We start from the raw sequence: 23,859 nt of genomic DNA on the forward strand, positions 1-23,859 counted from the left end.
AATCATGATCTCAATGACCGACTCAAAAAAACCACGCTTAGACAGAATTAAGCATTCAATCTCCAAGCTGTCAGCTTCAGAGAAATGAGATTTGGTGAAGGAAGGGACCCTGAATCAGGAGGTCCTTCCTCAGAGGTAGTCTCCAAGGTGGCAGAGATAACATCTCCACTAGGTCTGCAAACCAGATCCCGCGAGGCCATGCAGGGGCTATTAGAATCACTGACATCCTCTCCTGTTTGATCCAAACAATGACTTGTGGAAGGAGAGCAAACGAAGGAAACAGGTATGCCAACTTAAAAAAACCCAAGGAACCGCCAGAGCATCTATCAGAATGGCCTGTGGATCTCTTGACCTTGAACCGTACCTTGGAAGCTTGGCGTTCTGACATGACGCCATCAAATCTAACTCAGACACCCACCATTTGATTACTAAGCTGGAAAACACCTCTCCCCGGGATGAAAAGTCTGTCTGCTCAGAAAATCCACTTCCCAGTTGTTTATTCCCGGAATGTGGATGGCAATTTTGGGGAATCCAAGTAACCTCCTTCATGGCTAAGGAACTCCAAGTTCCTCCCTGGTGATTGATGTAAGCCACAGTGGTTATGTTGTCTGACTGGAACCTGATAAACTGGGCTGAGGAGAACTGAGGCCTAGACAATAGAACATTGTAAATCGCCCTCAATTCAAAGATGTTGATGGGAAGAACAGACTCCTTCCGAGTCTAAAGGCATTGAGCTTTTAACGAGTTCCAGACTGCTCCCCAGCCTAGCAGGCTGGCGTCCGTGGTCACGATCACCCTGGAAGGTCTCTGAATGCACGTGCATCTGAGACAGATGTTTCTGAGAAATCCACTACGGTAGAGAATCCCTTGATGACTGATCTAACTCTATTCTCTAAGATAAATCCACATGGTCGCCATTCCATTATCTGAGCATGCACAACTGGAGAGCTCTCAAATGGAATCGAGGAAAAGGAATGATGTCCATGGAAGACACCATCAGACCTATTACCTCCATACATTGAGCCACTGAAGGATGAGCAGTAACCTGAAGAGAGAGGCAAGAGGAAATGATTTTCTTTTTCCTGATTTCTGTCAGAAAAATCTGCTTCAATAGAGAATCTATTATGGTCCCTAAGAACACTACTCTTGTAGCAGGGGAAAGGGATCTTTTTTCCAGATTCACATGCCATCATGGGAAAGAAGGAAAGACAACAATATCTCTGTGTGAGATTTTGCTTGTTAAAAAGATGGCGATTGAACCAATATGTTGTCCAGGTAGGATGCCACAGCAATTCCAGGAGAACGGATCACTGCCAAAAGAGCCCCCAGAACTTTTGAAAAAATTCTGGGAGCCGTGGCTAGACCAAATAGAAGGGCCATGAACTGGAAATGCTTGTCCAGAAAGGCAAATCTCAGGAATCTGTGATGGTCCCTGTAAACAGGAACATGAAGATATGCATCCTTTAGGTTTATGGTTGTCATGAACTGGCCCTCTTGTACTAAAGGAAGAATGGAACATATAGTCTCCATCTTGAAGGATGGAACTTTGAGAAACTTGTTTAGACACTTCAGGTCTAGAATGGGACGGAAAGCTCCCTCTTTTTTAGGAACCACAAATAGGTTGGAGTAGAACCCGAGACCCTGTTCCTGCACTGGAACTGGAACTATCACTCCCAGGGAGGAAAGATTTCAAGATTGCATCTCTCTTTATCTGGTCTGCAGATAATCTTGAGAGAAGGAATCTGCCTTTGGAAAAGTCTGTAAAAGGAAAAGTCTTGAATTCCAATTTGTAACCCTGGGATACTATGTCCACAGTCCAGGCATCTGGGACATCTTGTATCCAGGCTTTAGAGAACTGAGAAAGTCTGCCCCCAACCTGATCCAATCCTGGATCAGGGGAAAACCCTTCATGCTGATTTGGGATCAGTTTCAGGTTTCTTTGATTGTTTCCCCTTGTTACAAGACTGATTGGGTTTCCAAGAAGACTTGGATTGTTCCTGCTTGGAAGAAAAAGGGGAAGGCTTTCCTCTGAAGTTACGAAAGGAACGAAAATTACTCTGACATCCTTTAGGCCTATTCTTCTTATCTTGAGGTAGAAAAGACCCTTTTCCACCCGTTATATAAGAGATCATTTCTGCCAAACTGGGTCCAAACAAGGTTTTGCCCTTGTAAGGAATCGTCAGAAGCTTGACTTTATAGGAAACGTCTGCAAACCAGGATTTCAACCATAATAAAGTGCGGGCTACAACAGCAAAACTAGAAGTTTTAGCTTCTAGTCTAACAACCTGTAAAAACAGAATTTATGCTTACCTGATAAATTACTTTCTCCAACGGTGTGTCCGGTCCACGGCGTCATCCTTACTTGTGGGATATTCTCTTCCCCAACAGGAAATGGCAAAGAGTCCCAGCAAAGCTGGCCATATAGTCCCTCCTAGGCTCCGCCCACCCCAGTCATTCGACCGACGGACAGGAGGAAATATATATAGGAGAAACCATATGGTACCGTGGTGACTGTAGTTAGAGAAAATAATTCATCAGACCTGATTAAAAAACCAGGGCGGGCCGTGGACCAGACACACCGTTGGAGAAAGTAATTTATCAGGTAAGCATAAATTATGTTTTCTCCAACATTGGTGTGTCCGGTCCACGGCGTCATCCTTACTTGTGGGAACCAATACCAAAGCTTTAGGACACGGATGAAGGGAGGGAGCAAATCAGGTTACCTAAACGGAAGGCACCACAGCTTGCAAAACCTTTCTCCCAAAAATAGCCTCCGAAGAAGCAAAAGTATCAAATTTGTAAAATTTGGCAAAAGTGTTCAGTGAAGACCAAGTCGCTGCCTTACATATCTGGTCAACAGAAGCCTCGTTCTTGAAGGCCCATGTGGAAGCCACAGCCCTAGTGGAGTGAGCTGTGATTCTTTCAGGAGGTTGCCGTCCGGCAGTCTCATAAGCCAATCGGATGATGCTTTTAAGCCAAAAGGAAAGAGAGGTAGAAGTCGCTTTTTGACCTCTCCTTTTACCAGAATAAACAACAAACAAGGAAGAAGTTTGTCTGAAATCTTTTGTAGCCTCTAAATAGAATTTTAGAGCACGGACTACGTCCAAATTGTGTAACAAACGTTCCTTCTTTGAAACTGGATTCGGACATAAAGAAGGAACAACTATCTCCTGGTTAATATTTTTGTTAGAAACAACCTTAGGAAGAAAACCAGGCTTAGTACGCAAAACCACCTTATCTGCATGGAACACCAGATAGGGCGGAGAACACTGCAGAGCAGATAACTCTGAAACTCTTCTAGCAGAAGAAATTGCAACCAAAAACAAAACTTTCCAAGATAGTAACTTAATATCTATGGAATTTAAAGGTTCAACGGAACCCCTTGAAGAACTGAAAGAACTAGATTTAGACTCCAGGGAGGAGTCAAAGGTCTGTAAACAGGCTTGATCCTGACCAGAGCCTGAACAAATGCTTGAACATCTGGCATAGCTGCCAGTCTTTTGTGTAGTAAGACAGATAAAGCAGAGATCTGTCCCTTTAGAGAACTTGCATATAATCCTTTCTCCAAACCTTCTTGTAGAAAGGAGAGAATCTTAGGAATTTTTATCTTATTCCATGGGAATCCTTTGGATTCACACCAACAGATATATCTTTTCCATATTTTATGGTAAATCTTTCTAGTTACCGGTTTTCTGGCCTGAACCAGAGTATCTATCACAGAATCTGAAAACCCACGCTTCGATAGAATCAAGCGTTCAATCTCCAAGCCGTCAGCTGGAGGGAGACCAGATTTGGATGTTCGAATGGACCCTGAACAAGAAGGTCCTGTCTCAAAGGTAGCTTCCATGGTGGAGCCGATGACATATTCACCAGGTCTGCATACCAAGTCCTGCGTGGCCACGCAGGAGCTATCAAGATCACCGAGGCCCTCTCCTGATTGATCCTGGCTACCAGCCTGGGAATGAGAGGAAACGGTGGAAATACATAAGCTAGGTTGAAGGTCCAAGGTGCTACTAGTGCATCTACTAGAGTCGCCTTGGGATCCCTGGATCTGGACCCGTAGCAAGGAACCTTGAAGTTCTGACGAGACGTCATCAGATCCATGTCTGGAATGCCCCATAATTGAGTTATTTGGGCAAAGATCTCCGGATGGAGTTCCCACTCCCCCGGATGGAATGTCTGACGACTCAGAAAATCCGCCTCCCAGTTTTCCACACCTGGGATGTGGATCGCAGACAGGTGGCAGGAGTGATCCTCCGCCCATTGAATTATTTTGGTCACTTCTTTCATCGCCAGGGAACTCCTTGTTCCCCCCTGATGATTGATATACGCAACGGTCGTCATGTTGTCTGATTGGAACCTTATGAATCTGGCCTTTGCTAGCTGAGGCCAAGCCCTGAGAGCATTGAATATCGCTCTCAGTTCCAGAATGTTTATCGGGAGAAGAGACTCTTCCCGAGACCATAAACCCTGAGCTTTCAGGGATTCCCAGACTGCGCCCCAGCCCACTAGACTGGCGTCGGTCGTGACAATGACCCACTCTGGTCTGCGGAAGCTCATTCCCTGGGACAGATGGTCCAGGGTCAGCCACCAACGGAGTGAATCTCTGGTCTTCTGATCTACTTGAATCATTGGAGACAAGTCTGTATAGTCCCCATTCCACTGTTTGAGCATGCACAGTTGTAATGGTCTTAGATGAATTCGTGCAAAAGGAACTATGTCCATTGCTGCAACCATCAACCCTACTACTTCCATGCACTGCGCTATGGAAGGACGAGGAACAGAATGAAGAACTTGACAAGAGCTTAGAAGTTTTGATTTTCTGACCTCTGTCAGAAAAATCCTCATTTCTAAGGAATCTATTATTGTTCCCAAGAAGGGAACTCTTGTCGACGGAGACAGAGAACTTTTTTCTATGTTCACCTTCCATCCGTGTGATCTGAGAAAGGCCAGACTGATGTCTGTATGAGCCTTTGCTTTTGACAGGGACGACGCTTGTATTAGAATGTCGTCCAAGTAAGGTACTACTGCAATGCCCCTCGGTCTTAGAACCGCTAGAAGGGACCCTAGCACCTTTGTGAAAATCCTTGGAGCAGTGGCTAACCCGAATGGGAGGGCCACAAACTGGTAATGCTTGTCCAGAAAAGCGAACCTTAGGAACTGATGATGTTCTTTGTGGATAGGAATATGTAGGTACGCATCCTTTAGATCCACGGTAGTCATAAATTGACTTTCCTGGATAGTGGGTAGAATCGTTCGAATGGTTTCCATCTTGAACGATGGTACCCTGAGAAATTTGTTTAGGATCTTTAAATCCAAAATTGGTCTGAAAGTTCCCTCTTTTTTGGGAACTACGAACAGATTGGAATAAAATCCCATTCCTTGTTCCTTTCTTGGAACTGGGTGTATCACTCCCATCTTTAACAGGTCTTTTACACAATGTAAGAATGCCTGTCTCTTTATTTGGTTTGAGGATAAGTGAGACATGTGGAACCTTCCCCTTGGGGGTAGTTCCTTGAATTCCAGGAGATAACCATGAGAAACTATTTCTAGCGCCCAGGGATCCTGAACATCTCTTGCCCAAGCCTGAGCAAAGAGAGAGAGTGTGCCCCCCACTAGATCCGGTCCCGGATCGGGGGCTTCTCCTTCATGCTGTTTTGTTAGCAGCGGCAGGCTTCTTGGCCTGCTTACCCTTGTTCCAGCCTTGCATCGGTTTCCAGGCTGGTTTGGGTTGTGAGGCATTACCCTCTTGCTTAGAGGATGCAGAATTAGAGGCCGGTCCGTTCCTGAAATTGCGAAAGGAACGAAAATTAGACTTATTTTTAGCCTTGAAAGACCTATCTTGTGGAAGGGCGTGGCCCTTTCCCCCAGTGATGTCTGAAATAATCTCTTTCAATTCTGGTCCAAATAGAGTTTTACCTTTGAAAGGGATGTTAAGCAATTTTGTCTTGGATGACACATCCGCTGACCAAGACTTTAGCCAAAGCGCTCTGCGCGCCACGATAGCAAACCCTGAATTTTTCGCCGCTAATCTAGCTAATTGCAAAGCGGCATCTAAAATAAAAGAGTTAGCCAATTTAAGTGCGTGAACTCTGTCCATAACCTACTCATATGGAGTCTCTCTACTGAGCGACTTTTCTAGTTCCTCGAACCAGAACCACGCTGCTGTAGTGACAGGAACAATGCATGAAATTGGTTGTAGAAGGTAACCTTGCTGTACAAAAATCTTTTTAAGCAAACCGTCCAATTTTTTATCCATAGGATCTTTGAAAGCACAACTATCTTCGATAGGGAATAGTAGTGCGTTTGTTTAGAGTAGAAACTGCCCCCTCGACCTTAGGGACTGTCTGCCATAAGTCCTTTCTGGGGTCGACCATAGGAAATAATTTCTTAAATATAGGGGGGGAACAAAAGGTATGCCGGGCTTTTCCCACTCCTTATTTACTATGTCCGCCACCCGCTTGGGTATAGGAAAAGCGTCGGGGTGCACCGGAACCTCTAGGAACTTGTCCATCTTGCATAATTTCCCTGGAATGACCAAGTTGTCACAATCATCCAGAGTAGATAACACCTCCTTAAGCAGTGCGCGGAGATGTTCTAATTTAAATTTAAATGTCACAACATCAGGTTCAGCTTGTTGAGAAATTTTTCCTGAATCTGAAATTTCTCCATCTGACAAAACCTCCCTCATGGCCCCTTCAGATTGGTGTGAGGGTATGACAGAACAATTATCATCAGCGCCCTCCTGCTCTTCAGTGTTTAAAACAGAGCAATCGCGCTTTCTCTGATAAGTAGGCATTTTGGATAAAATATTTGCTATGGAGTTATCCATTACAGCCGTTAATTGTTGCATGGTAATAAGCATTGGCGCACTAGATGTACTAGGGGCCTCCTGCGTGGGCAAAACTGGTGTAGACACAGTAGGAGATGATGTAGTATCATGTTTACTCCCCTCATCTGAGGAATCATCTTGGGCAATTTCATTATCTGTGGCAGTACTGTCCTTACTTTGTTTGGACGCTATGGCACAATTATCACATACATTTAAATGGGGAGACACATTGGCTTTCATACATATAGAACATAGCTTTTCTGAAGATACAGACATGTTAAACAGGCTTAAACTTGTCAACAAAGCACAAAAAACGTTTTAAAACAAAACCGTTACTGTCTCTTTAAATTTTAAACAGAAAACACTTTATTACTGAATATGTGAAAAAGTATGAAGGAATTGTTTCAGAGCTTTAACCCTTACAATAACGGAACCGGAGCCGTTTATAAATTTAACCCCTATACAGTCCCAGCTATAGTCTTTGCTGAGACCCAACCAAGCCCAGAGGGGAATACGATACCAATTGACGCCTTCTAGAAGCTTTTCCAGCAATTTTTAGATCCTCACACATGCATCTGCATGCCCTGCTCTCAAAAAACAACTGCGCAGTAATGGCGCAAAAATGAGGCTCAGTCTACAACTAGGAAGGCCCCCTGACTGGAAAAAGTGTCTAACACAGTGCCTGCCGTTTAATAAACGTTCCCCAAGTTTATAAATGCAAATTGTCAGCATAAATATGAATAAAATGCCCAAATAAAGCAATCGATTTAGCCCATAAAAAAGTCTACCAGTTTTTTAGCCCATAATAAGCCCTTTATTCTGTTTGTTTGACTAAGAAAATGGCTTACCGGTCCCCATAAGGGGAAATGACAGCCTTCCAGCATTACATGGTCTTGTTAGAAATATGGCTAGTCATACCTTAAGCAGAAAAGTCTGCTAACTGTTTCCCCCAACTGAAGTTACTTCATCTCAACAGTCCTATGTGGAAACAGCAATCGATTTTAGTTACTGTCTGCTAAAATCATCTTCCTCTCACAAACAGAAATCTTCATCCTTTTCTGTTTCAGAGTAAATAGTACATACCAGCACTATTTTAAAATAACAAACACTTGATAGAAGAATAAAAACTACATTTAAACACCAAAAAACTCTTAGCCATCTCCGTGGAGATGTTGCCTGTGCAACGGCAAAGAGAATGACTGGGGTGGGCGGAGCCTAGGAGGGACTATATGGCCAGCTTTGCTGGGACTCTTTGCCATTTCCTGTTGGGGAAGAGAATATCCCACAAGTAAGGATGACGCCGTGGACCGGACACACTAATGTTGGAGAAATGGCATTCTGCAATAAAAGGAATTGGCCAATTTAAGAGTTTTAATCCTATCCTGAATTTCGTCCAAGGAAGTCTCTTCTTGAAGAGAATCAGACAAGGTGTGGAACCAATAAGATGCCACCCTAGTGACGGTGGCAATACACACCGCAGGTTGCCATTGGAGACCTTGATGAACATAAACAATTTTCAAATTAGCCTCCAGCTTCTTGTCCATCAGAGTCATAAAAGAGCAGCTATCCTCAATAGGAATAGTGGTTCTCTTAGCCAGAGTGGAAGTGGCCCTTTCAACTTTGGGTACAGTATACCAAAAGTTTTTAATGAAGTCCCCCTCCTATGCCAACCTCTTTATGGGTTGGTTGGAGGCCTGCCACGTCTATGGAGATGACAACCTTTACAAACAACATTTCGTTTATTATGTCCGCTATATTGACGAGCTGTTGGTGGTGTGGAATGGAGATGAAACCTCCATAGAGAAGTTCCTTAAACATATTAATTCAAATCATATGAATTTAAAATTTACTGCAGAATTTAATAAAAATACCATTAAGTTCTTGGACTTAGAGTTGGTAGTAGATCCCAATACCAACATGATAAATACCACAGTATATAGAAAACCCACAGGGGGGAACACCATGCTAAATTTTAAGTCATGTCACCCCTGCCATGTTAAAAAAAAGCCATACCCAAAGGGCAATTTATAAGAACTAGGTGTATTTGCTCTGACACAGTAAATTATGAAAATCAGTGCAAAATACTGTTAGAAAGTACCAAAAAAGTGGTGGATCAAATACCCAGGGAAAATTTATTAAAGTATAAAGGAAAGAATCAACGGTACAATGATAAGGAAACAAAGTAGTGTTCAGTACCCTTTATAGTCTTGAATTTAAAAAAATTTGTAATACTATAAAAGAAAGTTTGCCGATATTAGCGATAGATTCAGGATTGGAAAAAGTGGCCAGCGAAGGCTGCAGATTTGTAGCCAGAAAAGGCAAAACAATTGGAAATATGATTGCCCCCTCTGATCTCCCTAGCTTTCACAATAAAACTTGGCTTCCAAATAAACTTGGGTTTAATAAATGTAAAGCACAAAAGTGCAAAACTTGCAACTATGTAAAAACTATGTAAAAGAAGGCACAAAATTTAAATCAACCATCGCTGGCTGTGAATATGACATTAGATTTAAATTAAATTGCAGGTCAACCCATGTCATTTACCTTTTGACCTGCAGGGGGTGCCAGATCCAATACGTAAGGCTAACTTGTAAGTGACATTATATTTAAGGGTCTATCTAACTCCTTATCTCATAGTAATGAGTCTTGTGTACTTTCAAATTTATAGTGTAGATAGGAAAGGGTTAACCTGATTGTTTTTAATTATGTAAGGTCCCTTTAAATAGAGGCCAGATACACAGCTCACATACAGCAGTGATCAAGCGTGTCAACACACGCAAAACATGTCTGCAGTTTGTTCAGCTGTGACCCTGACCTCTTGCTAAATGGAGCATTGGCTCTGAATTTGTTTTTATCCTGTTTCCCAATAAACATCTATTATTCTTATCCTGGATGCTTCAAGGGAGTTCTTTTTGTGAACTTGCAATCTTTTTTGGCTACGGTGCATGCCTCTCGATTGACCTCCTGCCCTGTGTAGTGCGGATGTACTTCGTGTATTCCCTCTTTAATGAAGTCCTTGACAGGAAACATTTTCTTAAAAATGGGGAAAAAGACAACCCTGGTTTCTCCCATTCCTGTGATATAATCTCCCTAGCACGGTCTGGAACAGGAAAAACCTCTAAAGTGGAAGGTTCATCAAAGAAACTATAAAGTTTACTAGATTTCTTAGGAGTGACAACGACCGGGGTGTCGAAGTTATCTAAAGTAGCTAAAAAACATAATTTATGCTTACCTGATAAATTCCTTTCTCCTGTAGTGTAGTCAGTCCACGGGTCATCATTACTTATGGGATATTAACTCCTCCCCAACAGGAAGTGCAAGAGGATCACCCAAGCAGAGCTGCTATATAGCTCCTCCCCTCTACGTCACACCCAGTCATTCGACCGAGAACCAAACGAGAAAGGAGAAACTATAGGGTGCAGTGGTGACTGGAGTATAATTTAAAAATTTAGACCTGCCTTAAAAAACAGGGCGGGCCGTGGACTGACTACACTACAGGAGAAAGGAATTTATCAGGTAAGCATAAATTATGTTTTCTCCTGTTAAGTGTAGTCAGTCCACGGGTCATCATTACTTATGGGATACCAATACCAAAGCTAAGTACACGGATGACGGGAGGGACAGGCAGGATCTCTATACGGAAGGAACCACTGCCTGAAGAACCTTTCTCCCAAAAACAGCCTCCGAAGAAGCAAAAGTGTCAAATTTGTAAAATTTGGAAAAAGTATGAAGAGAAGACCAAGTTGCAGCCTTGCAAATCTGTTCAACAGAGGCCTCGTTCTTAAAGGCCCAAGTGGAAGCCACAGCTCTAGTAGAGTGAGCTGTAATCCTTTCAGGAGGTTGCTGTCCAGCAGTCTCATAGGCTAAGCATATTATGCTACGAAGCCAAAAGGATAGAGAGGTAGCAGATGCTTTTTGACCTCTCCTCTGTCCAGAATAAACGACAAACAGGGAAGAAGTTTGGCGAAAATCTTTAGTTGCCTGTAAATAAAATTTCAGGGCACGGACTACATCTAGATTGTGCAGAAGTCGTTCCTTCTTTGAAGAAGGGTTAGGACACAATGATGGAACAACAATCTCTTGATTGATATTCTTGTTAGTGACTACCTTAGGTAAGAACCCAGGTTTAGTACGCAGAACTACCTTATCTGAATGAAAAATCAGATACGGAGAATCACAATGTAAGGCTGATAACTCAGAGACTCTACGAGCCGAGGAAATAGCCATTAAAAACAGAACTTTCCAAGATAACAGCTTGATATCAATGGAATGAAGGGGTTCAAACGGAACACCCTGTAAAACATTAAGAACTAAGTTTAAGCTCCACGGTGGAGCTACAGTCTTAAACACAGGCTTAATTCTAGCCAAAGCCTGACAAAAAGCCTGAACGTCTGGAACTTCTGACAGACGTTTGTGTAGAAGGATGGACAGAGCTGAGATCTGTCCCTTTAAAGAACTTGCAGATAAACCCTTTTCTAAACCTTCTTGTAGAAAAGACAATATCCTAGGAATCCTAACCTTACTCCATGAGTAACCCTTGGATTCGCACCAGTGTAAGTATTTACGCCATATCTTATGGTAAATCTTCCTGGTAACAGGTTTCCTAGCCTGTATTAAGGTATCAATTACTGGCTCCGAAAATCCACGCTTTGATAAAATTAAGCGTTCAATTTCCATGCAGTCAGCTTCAGAGAAATTAGATTTTGATGTTTGAAAGGACCCTGAATTAGAAGGTCCTGTCTCAGAGGCAGAGACCAAGGTGGACAGGATGACATGTCCACTAGATCTGCATACCAGGTCCTGCGTGGCCACGCAGGCGCTATTAGAATCACTGATGCTTTCTCCTGTTTGATCCTGGCAATCAAACGAGGAAGCATCGGGAAGGGTGGAAACACATAAGCCATCCTGAAGGTCCAAGGTGCTGTCAAGGCATCTATCAGGACCGCTCCCGGGTCCCTGGACCTGGACCCGTAACGAGGAAGCTTGGCGTTCTGGCGAGACGCCATGAGATCCATATCTGGTTTGCCCCAACGTCGAAGTATTTGGGCAAAGACCTCCGGATGAAGTTCCCACTCCCCCGGATGAAAAGTCTGGAGACTTAGGAAATCCGCCTCCCAGTTCTCCACTCCTGGGATGTGGATCGCTGACAGGTGGCAAGAGTGAGACTCTGCCCAGCGAATTATCTTTGATACTTCCATCATCGCTAAGGAACTTCTTGTCCCCCCCTGATGGTTGATGTAAGCCACAGTCGTGATGTTGTCCGACTGAAACCTGATGAACCTCAGAGTTGCTAACTGAGGCCAAGCCAGAAGGGCATTGAGAACTGCTCTCAATTCCAGAATGTTTATTGGAAGGAGACTCTCCTCTTGAGTCCATGATCCCTGAGCCTTCAGGGAATTCCAGACAGCGCCCCAACCTAGTAGGCTGGCGTCTGTAGTTACAATTGTCCAGTCTGGCCTGCTGAAGGGCATCCCCCTGGACAGATGTGGCCGAGAAAGCCACCATAGAAGAGAATCTCTGGTCTCTTGATCCAGATTCAGCGTAGGGGACAAATCTGAGTAATCCCCATTCCACTGACTTAGCATGCACAATTGCAGCGGTCTGAGGTGCAGGCGTGCAAAAGGAACTATGTCCATTGCCGCTACCATTAAGCCGATTACCTCCATGCATTGAGCCACTGACGGGTGTTGAATGGAATGAAGGGCACGACAAGCATTTAGAAGCTTTGTTAACCTGTCCTCTGTCAGGTAAATTTTCATTTCTACAGAATCTATAAGAGTCCCCAAGAAGGGAACTCTTGTGAGTGGTAAGAGAGAACTCTTCTCCTCGTTTACTTTCCACCCATGCGACCTTAGAAATGCCAGTACTAACTCTGTATGAGACTTGGCAGTTTGAAAGCTTGACGCTTGTATCAGAATGTCATCTAGGTACGGAGCTACCGAAATTCCTCGCGGTCTTAGTACCGCCAGAAGAGAGCCCAGAACCTTTGTAAAGATTCTTGGAGCCGTAGCCAACCCGAAGGGAAGAGCTACAAACTGGTAATGCCTGTCTAGGAAGGCAAACCTTAGATACCGGTAATGCTCTCTGTGAATCGGTATGTGAAGGTAAGCATCCTTTAAATCCACTGTGGTCATGTACTGACCTCTTTGGATCATGGGTAAGATTGTCCGAATAGTTTCCATCTTGAATGATGGAACTCTTAGGAATTTGTTTAGGATCTTTAAATCTAATATTGGTCTGAAGGTTCCCTCTTTTTTGGGAACCACAAACAGATTTGAGTAAAACCCTTGTACGTGTTCCGACCGCGGAACTGGGTGGATCACTCCAATTAGTAAAAGGTCTTGTACACAGCGTAGAAACGCCTCTTTCTTTATCTGGTTTGTTGACAACCTTGAAAGGTGAAATATCCCCTGTGGAGGAGAAGCTTTGAAGTCCAGAAGATATCCCTGAGATATGATCTCCAACGCCCAGGGATCCTGGACATCTCTTGCCCAAGCCTGGGCGAAGAGAGAGAGTCTGCCCCCCACTAGATCCGTTTCCGGATCGGGGGCCCTCACTTCATGCTGTCTTAGGGGCAGCAGCAGGTTTTCTGGCCTGCTTGCCCTTGTTCCAGGCCTGGTTAGGTTTCCAGCCCTGTCTGTAGCGAGCAACAGCTCCTTCCTGTTTTGGAGCAGAGGAAGTTGAAGCTGCTCCTGCCTTGAAGTTACGAAAGGCACGAAAATTAGACTGTCTAGTCCTGGGTTTGGCTCTGTCTTGAGGCAGGGCATGGCCTTTACCTCCCGTAATATCAGCGATAATTTCTTTCAAACCGGGCCCGAATAAAGTCTGCCCCTTGAAAGGTATGTTAAGTAATTTCGATTTAGAAGTGACATCATTCTTAGCCGTAAGTTTAGTTAAATGTACTACGGCATCAGAAATAAATGAATTAGCTAGCTTAAGGGTTTTAAGCTTGTGTGAAATCTCATCTAATGTCGCTGAGTCAAGGGTCTCTTCCAGAGACTCAAACCAAAATGCTGCCGCAGCCGTGACAGGCGCAATGCATGCAAGGGGTTGTAATATAAAACCTTGTTGAACAAACATTTTATTAAGGTAACCCTCTAACTTTTTATCCATTGGATCTGAAAAGGCACAGCTATCCTCCACCGGGATAGTGGTACGCTTAGCTAAAGTAGAAACTGCTCCCTCCACCTTAGGGACCGTTTGCCATAAGTCCCGTGTGGTGGCGTCTATTGGAAACATTTTTCTGAATATAGGAGGGGGTAAGAAAGGCACACCGGGTCTATCCCACTCCTTAGTAATAATTTCAGTAAGTCTCTTAGGTATAGGAAAAACGTCAGTACTCGTCGGTACCGCAAAATATTTATCCAACCTACACATTTTCTCTGGGATTGCAACTGTGTTACAATCATTCAGAGCCGCTAACACCTCCCCTAACAATACACGGAGGTTTTCCAGCTTAAACTTAAAATTTGAAATGTCTGAATCCAGTTTATTTGGATCAGATCCGTCACCCGCAGAATGAAGCTCTCCGTCCTCATGCTCTGCCAATTGTGACGCAGTATCAGACATGGCCCTAGCATTATCAGTATACTCTGTTCTCATCCCAGAGTGATCTCGTTTACCTCTAAGTTCTGGCAATTTAGACAAAACTTCAGTCATAACATTAGCCATGTCTTGTAGAGTGATTTGTAATGGCCGCCCTGATGTACTTGGCGTTACAATATCACGCACCTCCTGAGCGGGAGATGCAGGTACTGACACGTGAGGCAAGTTAGTCGGCATAACTTCCCCCTCGTTGTCTGGTGAATGTTGCTTAACATGTATAGATTGACTTTTATTTAAAGTAGCATCAATGCAATTAGTACATAAATTTCTATTGGGCTCCACCTTGGCTTTTGAACATATAGCAGAAAGAGATTCCTCTGTGTCAGACATGTTTAAACAAACTAGCAATTAGACTAGCAAGCTTGGAAATACTTTTCAACTAAATTTACAAGCAATATGTAAAAACGTTACTGTGCCTTTAAGAAGCACACAAAAACTGTCACAGTTGAATAACAATGAACCGGATTAGTTATAGAAACCAAATTTAGCAAAGGATTGCACTCATTAGCAATGGATGATTAACCCTTAATATCAGAAAAAAAACGTGTATAACAATTGAAAATATAAGCGTTTTTATCACAGTCAAGCACAGTCTCACAGGTCTGCTGTGAGTGATTACCTCCCTCAAAACTAGTTTTGAAGACCCCTGAGCTCTGTGGAGACGTCCTGGATCATGCAGGGAGAAAAAGACAGACTGTGACTGAATTTCTGATGCGTAGTAAAACGCCAAAATAGGCCCCTCCCACTCACACTACCACAGTGAGGGAAGCTCAGTAAACTGTTTTAATTTAAAACAAACGACAGCCATGTGGAAAATAAAGCCCAAAACAATTTTCACCAAGTACCTCAGATAATTAAACGATTTAACATGCCAGTAAACGTTTAAAATCTAATATATGAAATGTCATTAAAAAGCCTGCTGCTGGTCGCTCACACTGCAAGTTAGGCTAAAAATTATATGCATACAGTATTTTCCCAGTGAAGTGCCATTCCCCAGAAATACTTAAGTGTAAACATACATACATAACAGCCTGATACCAGTTGCTACTACTGCATTTAAGGCTGTACTTACATTATATCGGTATTAGCAGTATTTTCTTAGTCAATTCCATTCCTTAGAAAATAATATACTGCAACATACCTCTTTGCAGGTGAACCTGCCCGCTGTCCCCTGATCTGAAGTTACCTTACTCCTCAGAATGGCCGAGAACAGCAAACGGATCTTAGTTACGTCCGCTAAGATCATATACAAAAACTCAGGTAGATTCTTCTTCAAATTCTGCCTGAGAAGGAAACAACACACTCCGGTGCCGTTTAAAATAACAAACTCTTGATTGAAGATATAAAAAACTAAGTTTAATCACCACAGTCCTCTCACACATCCTATCTATTAGTTGGGTGCAAGAGAATGACTGGGTGTGACGTAGAGGGGAGGAGCTATATAGCAGCTCTGCTTGGGTGATCCTCTTGCACTTCCTGTTGGGGAGGAGTTAATATCCCATAAGTAATGATGACCCGTGGACTGACTACACTTAACAGGAGAAACCTCCTTTAACAATAGTCTCTGAAGAAGGAATTAAACTGTCTGAATCTGAGATTTCACCCTCAGAAAGTCCCAAAGTATCTTCCTCATCAGACTTATGAGAAAGAGCAACTTGAGAAGCAGAACTGAGGACAGACACCTTACTTTCTGAATTTCTAGATTTCCTCTTGCATTTTCCTTGTAATCTTGGAATGGCAGCTAATGCCACAGATACTGCTGAAGATACATGGGCAGCAATTTCTGCTTTTCAATAAACTCCACTAGGAGTTATAGAGGAACCGCAGGGCACTGCACATGACACCATTGAGGCTTGGGACATAGCAGGAGAAAGCTGAGGTATTATTTTAACAGCATCATCCTGAGAGACATTAGGCTAAAATAAATTACCTTTATTTTGCAAGGTTTCCTTGACACATGAAGAAAAAAATTGTATAGGATTGATATACCGTTGCTGAACCTTGCTTGTCTGACCATTCTATTGGTTTACCCCTGAACTGCTATACTGTTGGATTTCCCTTTATTGCTGATTCCTGCCTGTTCCTGGTCCTTCTATTGGTTTACCCCTGATCTGCTATACTGCTGGATTTCCTTGATATTGCTGCCATGGACTGCCCTGCCTTCTGTGCATTACACTTAGAAGGTTTTCCCTCAAATTAGAATGTGTCTTGGATGCCTAAAGTACAATGAACCTCTTTAAGCAAAGAATTAGGATGTTCAAACCCAAATATGAAAGAGGTAGACTCTGTGTTCTATTCATTAGGACTCCTGATCATCATAAAAAACTTACATTGAGAAAACAATCGGAGGTATCTAAAAACTTTAAAGGGACACTCAGGTTTTATTAAATTTTCATGATAAAGATACAGCATGTAATTTTAAACAACTTTCCAATTTACTTCCATTAAAAAAAAGTGCAGTGTCTTTTATATTTACACTTTTTGAGTCACCAGCTCCTACTGAGCATGTGCAAGAACTCACAGACTATACGTATATGCATTTGTGATTGGCTGATTGCTATCACATGGTACAGGGGGAGTGGCAATTTGCATAACTTTGAAATGTGTTAGAAAATAATCTACTACTCATTTGAAATTCAGAGTAAATGCTATTGTATTGTCTTGTTAGCTTGCATTTGTTGATTATGCAAATCTACTGTGTTTACTGGTCCTTTAAGGATATCCTAATGTGTTCTGATCTCTGATGATGCAGAAGAACCTGATAATGTAACTTCAGGATGACTTTAAGACATATAACCTTTGTATATACTTGGAGGAGGCATAGCAGCCACATGTGCAGAGTGCAAAATCTCAAGCACTCCCTTGTAATCAGAAGAAACAGAAGGATAGTTCCCTTTAGTAGCAAGAGCAGCATTAGACTGTTAGAATGCCTTATGTCATACATTCAGGAATTGCAAAGCTGATCTGATAACAATCCTGCAAAATGGAAAAACATAATTTATGCTTACCTGATAAATTTATTTCTCTTGTAGTGTATCCAGTCCACGGATCATCCATTACTTATGGAATATATTCTCCTTCCCAACAGGAAGCTGCAAGAGTCCACCCACAGCAAAGCTGCTATATAGCTCCTCCCCTAACTGCCATATTCAGTCATTCGACCGAAAACATGCAGAGAAAGGAAAAACCATAGGGTGCAGTGGTGACTGTAGTTCAAATGAAAAAATTACCTGCCTTAAAGTGACAGGGCGGGCCGTGGACTGGATACACTACAAGAGAAATAAATTTATCAGGTAAGCATAAATTATGTTTTCTCTTGTTAAGTGTATCCAGTCCACGGATCATCCATTACTTATGGAATACCAATACCAAAGCTAAAGTACACGGATGATGGGAGGGACAAGGCAGGTACTTAAACGGAAGTTACCACTGCCTGTAAAAAAAACCTTTCTCCCAAAAATAGCCTCTGAAGAAGCAAGGTATCAAATTTGTTAAATTTGAAAAGTATGAAGTGCAGACCAAGACTCCGTCTTGTAAATCTGTTCAACAGAAGCCACATTTAAAAAAGGCCCAAGTGAAAACCACAGCTCTAGTAGAATGAGCTGTAATCCCTTCAGGAGGCTGCTGTCCAGCAGTCTCATAAGCTAAATGAATTATGCTTTTTAACCAAAAAGACAGAGAGGCTGCTGAAGTCTTTTGACCTCTCCTCTGTCCAGAATAGACAACAAACAAGGTGAACGTTTGATGAAAACTGTAGTAGCTTGTAAGTAAAACTTTAAAGCACAAACCACGTCCAATATTGTGTAATAGACGTTCCTTCTTTGAGGAAGGATTAGGATACAAGCATGGAACAACTATCTCTTGAGTGATGTACTTGTTAGATACCACCTTAGGAAAAAACCCAGGTTGGTACGCAGGACTACCTTATCCGTACGAAGGACCAGATAAGGAGAATCACATTGTAACACAGATAACTTGGAGACTCTACGAGTCGAGGAATTAGCTACCCAAAAGGAACTTTCCAAGATAAAGATTGATATCTATGGAACAAAAAAGGTTCAAACGGAACTTCTTGAAGAACCTTAAGAATCAGGTTTAAGCTCCATGGCGGAGCAACAGTTTTAAACACAGGCTTGGATCTAACCAAAGCCTGACCAAATGCCTGAACGTCTAGAATACCTGCCAGACGCTTGTGCAAAAAAATAGACAGAGTAAAAATCTGTCCCCTTTTAAGGAATTAGCTGACAACCCTTTTCTCAAAAACATCTTGGAGAAAAGATAATATCCTGGGAATCCAGACTTTACTCCATGAGTAACCCTTGGATTCATAACAATCAGATATTTACACCATATCTATGTTCAATTTTCCTAGAGACAGGCTTTCATGTCTGTATTAAGGTATCAATGACTGACTCGGAGAAGCCATGCTTTGATAACATCAAGCGTTCAGTCTCCAGGCAGTCCATCTCAGATTGATTCTATTTAGATGGTTGAAAGGACCCTGAGGTAGAGGGACCTGTCTCTGAAGCAGAGACCGTGATGGAAAGGATGACATGTCCACCAGATCTGCATACCAGGTCCTGCGTGGCTACGCAGGCGCTGTCAAAAACACCAAAGCCCTCTCCTGCTTGGTCTTGACCTCCGGAGGAAATCCCACTCCCCCGGAAGAAAAGTCTGACAACTTAGAAAATCCACCTCCCAGTTCTCAACACCTGGGATATGGATAGCTGATAGACAAGAGTGAGCCTCTGTCCAGTGAATTATTGTAAGACTTCTAACATCGCTAGGGAACTTCTGTTCCCCCTTGATGGCTGATGTAAGCCACAGTCGTGTATATTGTCCGACTGAGTATGATGTACCTCAGAGTTGCTAACTGAGGCCAAGTCTGAAGAGCATGGAATATCACTCCCAGTTCCAGAATATTTATTAGAAGGAGGGTCTCCTCCTAAGTCCACTATCCCTGAGCCTTCAGGGAGTTCCAGACTGCATCCCAACCTAAAAGGCTGGCATCTATTGTAACAATTGTCCCATCTGACCTGCGGAAGGTCATACCCTTGGACAGATGGACCCGACATAGTCACCAGAGAAGAGAATCTCTGGTCTCTTGGTCCAGGTTTAACAGGGGGACAAATCTGTGTAATCCCCGTTCCTCTGACTGAGCATGCATAGTTGCAGCGGTCTGAAATGTAGACGTGCAAACGGTACTATGTCCCTTGCCGCTACCATTAAGCCGATTTCATTCATGTACTGAGCCACCGAAGGGCGCGGATTGGATGAAAAAAACACGGCAGAAATTTAGAAACTTTGACAACCTGGACTCCGTCAGGTAAATTTTCATTTCTACAGAATTTATCAGAGTCCCTAGGAGGGAAACCCTTGAGATTGGGGATAGAGAACTCTTTCCTTGTTCACTTTCCCCCCATGTGATCTCAGAAATGCCAGTACTACGTCCGTATGAGACTGGGCAATTTGGATGTTTGACGCCTGTATCAGGATGTCGTCTAAATAAGGGGCCACTTCTATGCCCCGCGGTCTAAGGACCGCCAAAGCGACCCCAGAACCTCCATAAAGATTCTTGGGGCTGTAGATATCCCAAAGGAAAGAGCTACAAACTGGTAATGCCTGTCTAGAAAGGCAAACCTGAAAAAACGATGGTGATCTTTATGCATCACAATGTGAGGATAAGCATCCTTCAAATCCATTGTAGTCCTCTATTGACTCTCCTGGATCATAGTTAAGATGGTACGAATAGTTTCCATCTTAAATGACGGAATTCTGAGGAATTTGTTTAAGATCTTTAGATCCAAAATAGGTCTGAAGGTTCCCTCTCCTTGGGAACCACAAACAGATTTGAGTAAAAACTCTGTCCCTGTTCCTCTCTTGGAACTGGATGGATCTCGTACACAATGTAAGAATGCCTCCTTCTTTATCTGGTTTGCAGATAATTGTGAAAGGCGAAATCTCCCCTTTTTTTGGGGGGGAATCTTTGAAATCCAGAAGATATCTCTGGGATATAAATTCCAATGCCTAGGGATCCTGGGCATCTCTTGCCCACGCCTGGGCAAAGAATGAAAGTCTGCCCCCTATAGGATCCGTTACCGGATAGGGGTCCGTTCCTTCATGCTGCCTTAGAGGCAGCAGCAGGCTCCTTGGCCTGCTTATCTTTGTTCCAGGTCCGATTGTCTCCAGACCGCCTTGGACTGAGCAAAAATTCCCTCTTGTTTTGCCTTAGAGGAAGAGGATGCCACACCTGCCCTGAAGTTTTTAAAAGGTACGAAAATTAGACTTTTTTTTTTTTTTTTTTTTTCCTTGATTTAGACCTATCCTGAGGAAGGGCATGACCTTTTCCTCCAGTGATATAAGCAATAATCTCCTTCAAACCAGGCCCGAATAGGGTCTGCCCCTTGAAGGGAAGTTAAGTAGCTTATTTATTAAAGTCACGACAGCTGACCATGATATAAGCCATAGCGCTCTGCGCGCCAGTATAGTAAAAAACAGAATTCTTAGCCGTTAGTCTAGTCAAATGAACAAGGCATCAGAAAACAAAGGAATTGGCTAGCATAAGCTTGTCAAATATATTCATCCAATGGAGTCGCTTAACTGTAAAGCCTCATCAAGAGACTCAACCCAGAACGCCGCAGCAGCAGTGACAGAAGCAATGTATGCAAGGGGCTGCAGGATAAAACCCTGTTGAATAAACATTTTTTATCCATTGGATCTAAAAAGCACAACTGTCCTCGTCAGAGGTAGTGGTACGCTTAGCTACAGTAGAAACTCTTCTCTCCACCTTAGGAACTGTCTGCCAGAAGTCCCGTGTGGTTGAAACTATTAGAAAACATTCTTCTAAAAAATAGGAGGGGAAGAGAACGGCACACCTGGTCTATCCCATTCCTTATTAAATTTTTTTTTTTTTTTTTTTTTTTTTTTTTTTTTTAGTAAACCTCTTTAGGTATTGGAAAAACATCAGTACACACCGGCACTGCATATTATTTATCCAGTCTACACAATTTCTCTGGCCCTGCGATTGTACACATTCATTCAGAGCAGCCAAAGCCTCCCTGAGCAACAAGTGGAGGTTCTCAAGCATAAATTTTAAATGTAGAAATATCAGAATCAGGTTAAATCATCTTCCCTGAGTCAAAAAAAAAAAAAAAAAAAATCACCCACAGACTAAGCATATTGTGAGGTAGTATCATACATGGTTCTTAAAGCGTCTGTATGCTCTGTATCTACCCCCAGAGCTAACTGCTTTCCTTTAATTTCAGGTAGTCTGACTAATACTGCTGCCAGAATATTATTCACCACCTTTGCCATGTCTTGTAAAATAAACGCTATGGGCGCCCTTGATGTACTTGGCGCCATTTGAGCGTGAGTCCCTGAAGCGGGAGTCGAAGGGTCTGACACGTGGGGAGAGTTAGTCGGCATAACTTTCCCCTCAACAGAATCCCCTGGTAAAGAAACGCTATGGGTGCCCTTGATGTACTTGGCGCCATTTGAGCGTGAGTCCCTAAAGCGGGAGTCAAAAGGTCTGACACGTGGGGAGAGTTAGTCGGCATAACTACCCCCACGTCAGAATCCTCTGGTGATAATGTTTTTAAAGACAAAAAATGATCTTTATTGTTTAACATGAAATCAGTACATCTGGTACACATTCTAAGATGGGGTTCCACCATGGCTTTAAAACATAATGAACACAGAGCTTCCTCTATGTCAGACATGTTAGAACAGACTAATAATGAGACTAGTAAGCTTGGAAAACACTTTAAATCAAGTTAACAAGCAAATATATATAACGTTACTGTGCCTTTAAGAGAAACAAATTTTGCCAAAATTTGAAATAACAGTGAAAAAAGGCAGTTAAACTAACTAAATTTTTACAGTGTATGTAACAAGTTAGCAGAGCATTGCACCCACTTGCAAATGGATGACTAACCCCTTAATACAAAAAACAGATTAACAAAACGAAAAATATGTTTTAAACAGTCATAACAGCTCCTACTTTTGAAGCCCTTTTGAGCCCTTCAGAGATGTCCTATAGCATGCAGGGGACTGCTGAGGGAAGCTGAATGTCACTGTTTGTAATTTTAACTGCACCAACTGTAACTTTTATACTATAACAGTGGAAAGCCTCAGGAAACTGTTTCTATGCAAAATTTAAGCCAGCCATGTGGAAAAAACTTAGGCCCCAATAAGTTTTATCACCAAACATATGTTAAAACACGATTAAACATGCCAGCAAACGTTTTAAAACACATTTTTACAAGAGTATGTATCTCTATTAATAAGCCTGATACCAGTCGCTATCGCTGCATTTAAGGCTTTACTTACATTACTTCGGTATCAGCAGTATTTTCTTAGTCAATTCCATTCCTAGAAAAATATTTTACTGCACATACCTTATCTGCAGGAAAACCTGCACGCCATTCCCCCTCTGAAGTACCTCACTCCTCAGAATGTGTGAGAACAGCAAATGGATCTTAGTTACGTCTGCTAAGATCATAGAAAAACGCAGGCAGATTCTTCTTCCAAATACTGCCTGAGATAAACAGCACACTCCGGTGCCATTTAAAAATAACAAACTTTTGATTGAAGAATAAACTAAGTAGAAAGCAACACAGACTCTCACAACCTCCTATCTATGTTGAGGCTTGCAAGAGAATGACTGAATATGGCAGTTAGGGGAGGAGCTATATAGCAGCTTTGCTGTGGGTGGACTCTTGCAGCTTCCTGTTGGGAAGGAGAATATATTCCATAAGTAATGGATGATCCGTGGACTGGATACACTTAACAAGAGAAATTACCTTTATTTTGCAAGGTTTCCTTGACACATGAAGAAAAAAATTGTATAGGTGCTGCAATTTGTGCATCTAAACATAATAAGCATGAATTCATGAGAGCAGGCTCTTGCTCCATATCAGACATGTTGTGAAACAGTAAATAAACTTGTTAAGATATGTTTCAAAGATGTTAATATTCAACTAAACTAAGCTAAGGAAAAAAAAACACTTTAAATTTTATCCCAAATTAGGATCGATCCCCAGCTAAAATTATGTGAGAAAAGTTAAGAAAAAACATTTAATAAACAAAAAATAAACTTTTAAAATACCCCTCAGGCAACCCCACACCTCATTTACTGAGGTGCCTTGCCGCTACCAATTAAGACCGGATCACCCAGAAATGGAGAAAAACAGAATTTATGCTTACCTGATAAATTACTTTCTCCAACGGTGTGTCCGGTCCACGGCGTCATCCATTACTTGTGGGATATTCTCCTCCCCTACAGGGAATGGCAAGGAGAGCACACAGCAAGAGCTGTCCATATAGTCCCTCCCAGGCTCCGCCCCCCCAGTGATTCGACCGACAGTTAGGAGAAAAAAAGGAGAAACTATAGGGTGCCGTGGTGACTGTAGTGTATAGAGAAA

This window comes from Bombina bombina, chromosome 3 (genome assembly GCF_027579735.1).
Source record: "Bombina bombina isolate aBomBom1 chromosome 3, aBomBom1.pri, whole genome shotgun sequence".
Lineage (NCBI taxonomy): Eukaryota > Metazoa > Chordata > Amphibia > Anura > Bombinatoridae > Bombina > Bombina bombina.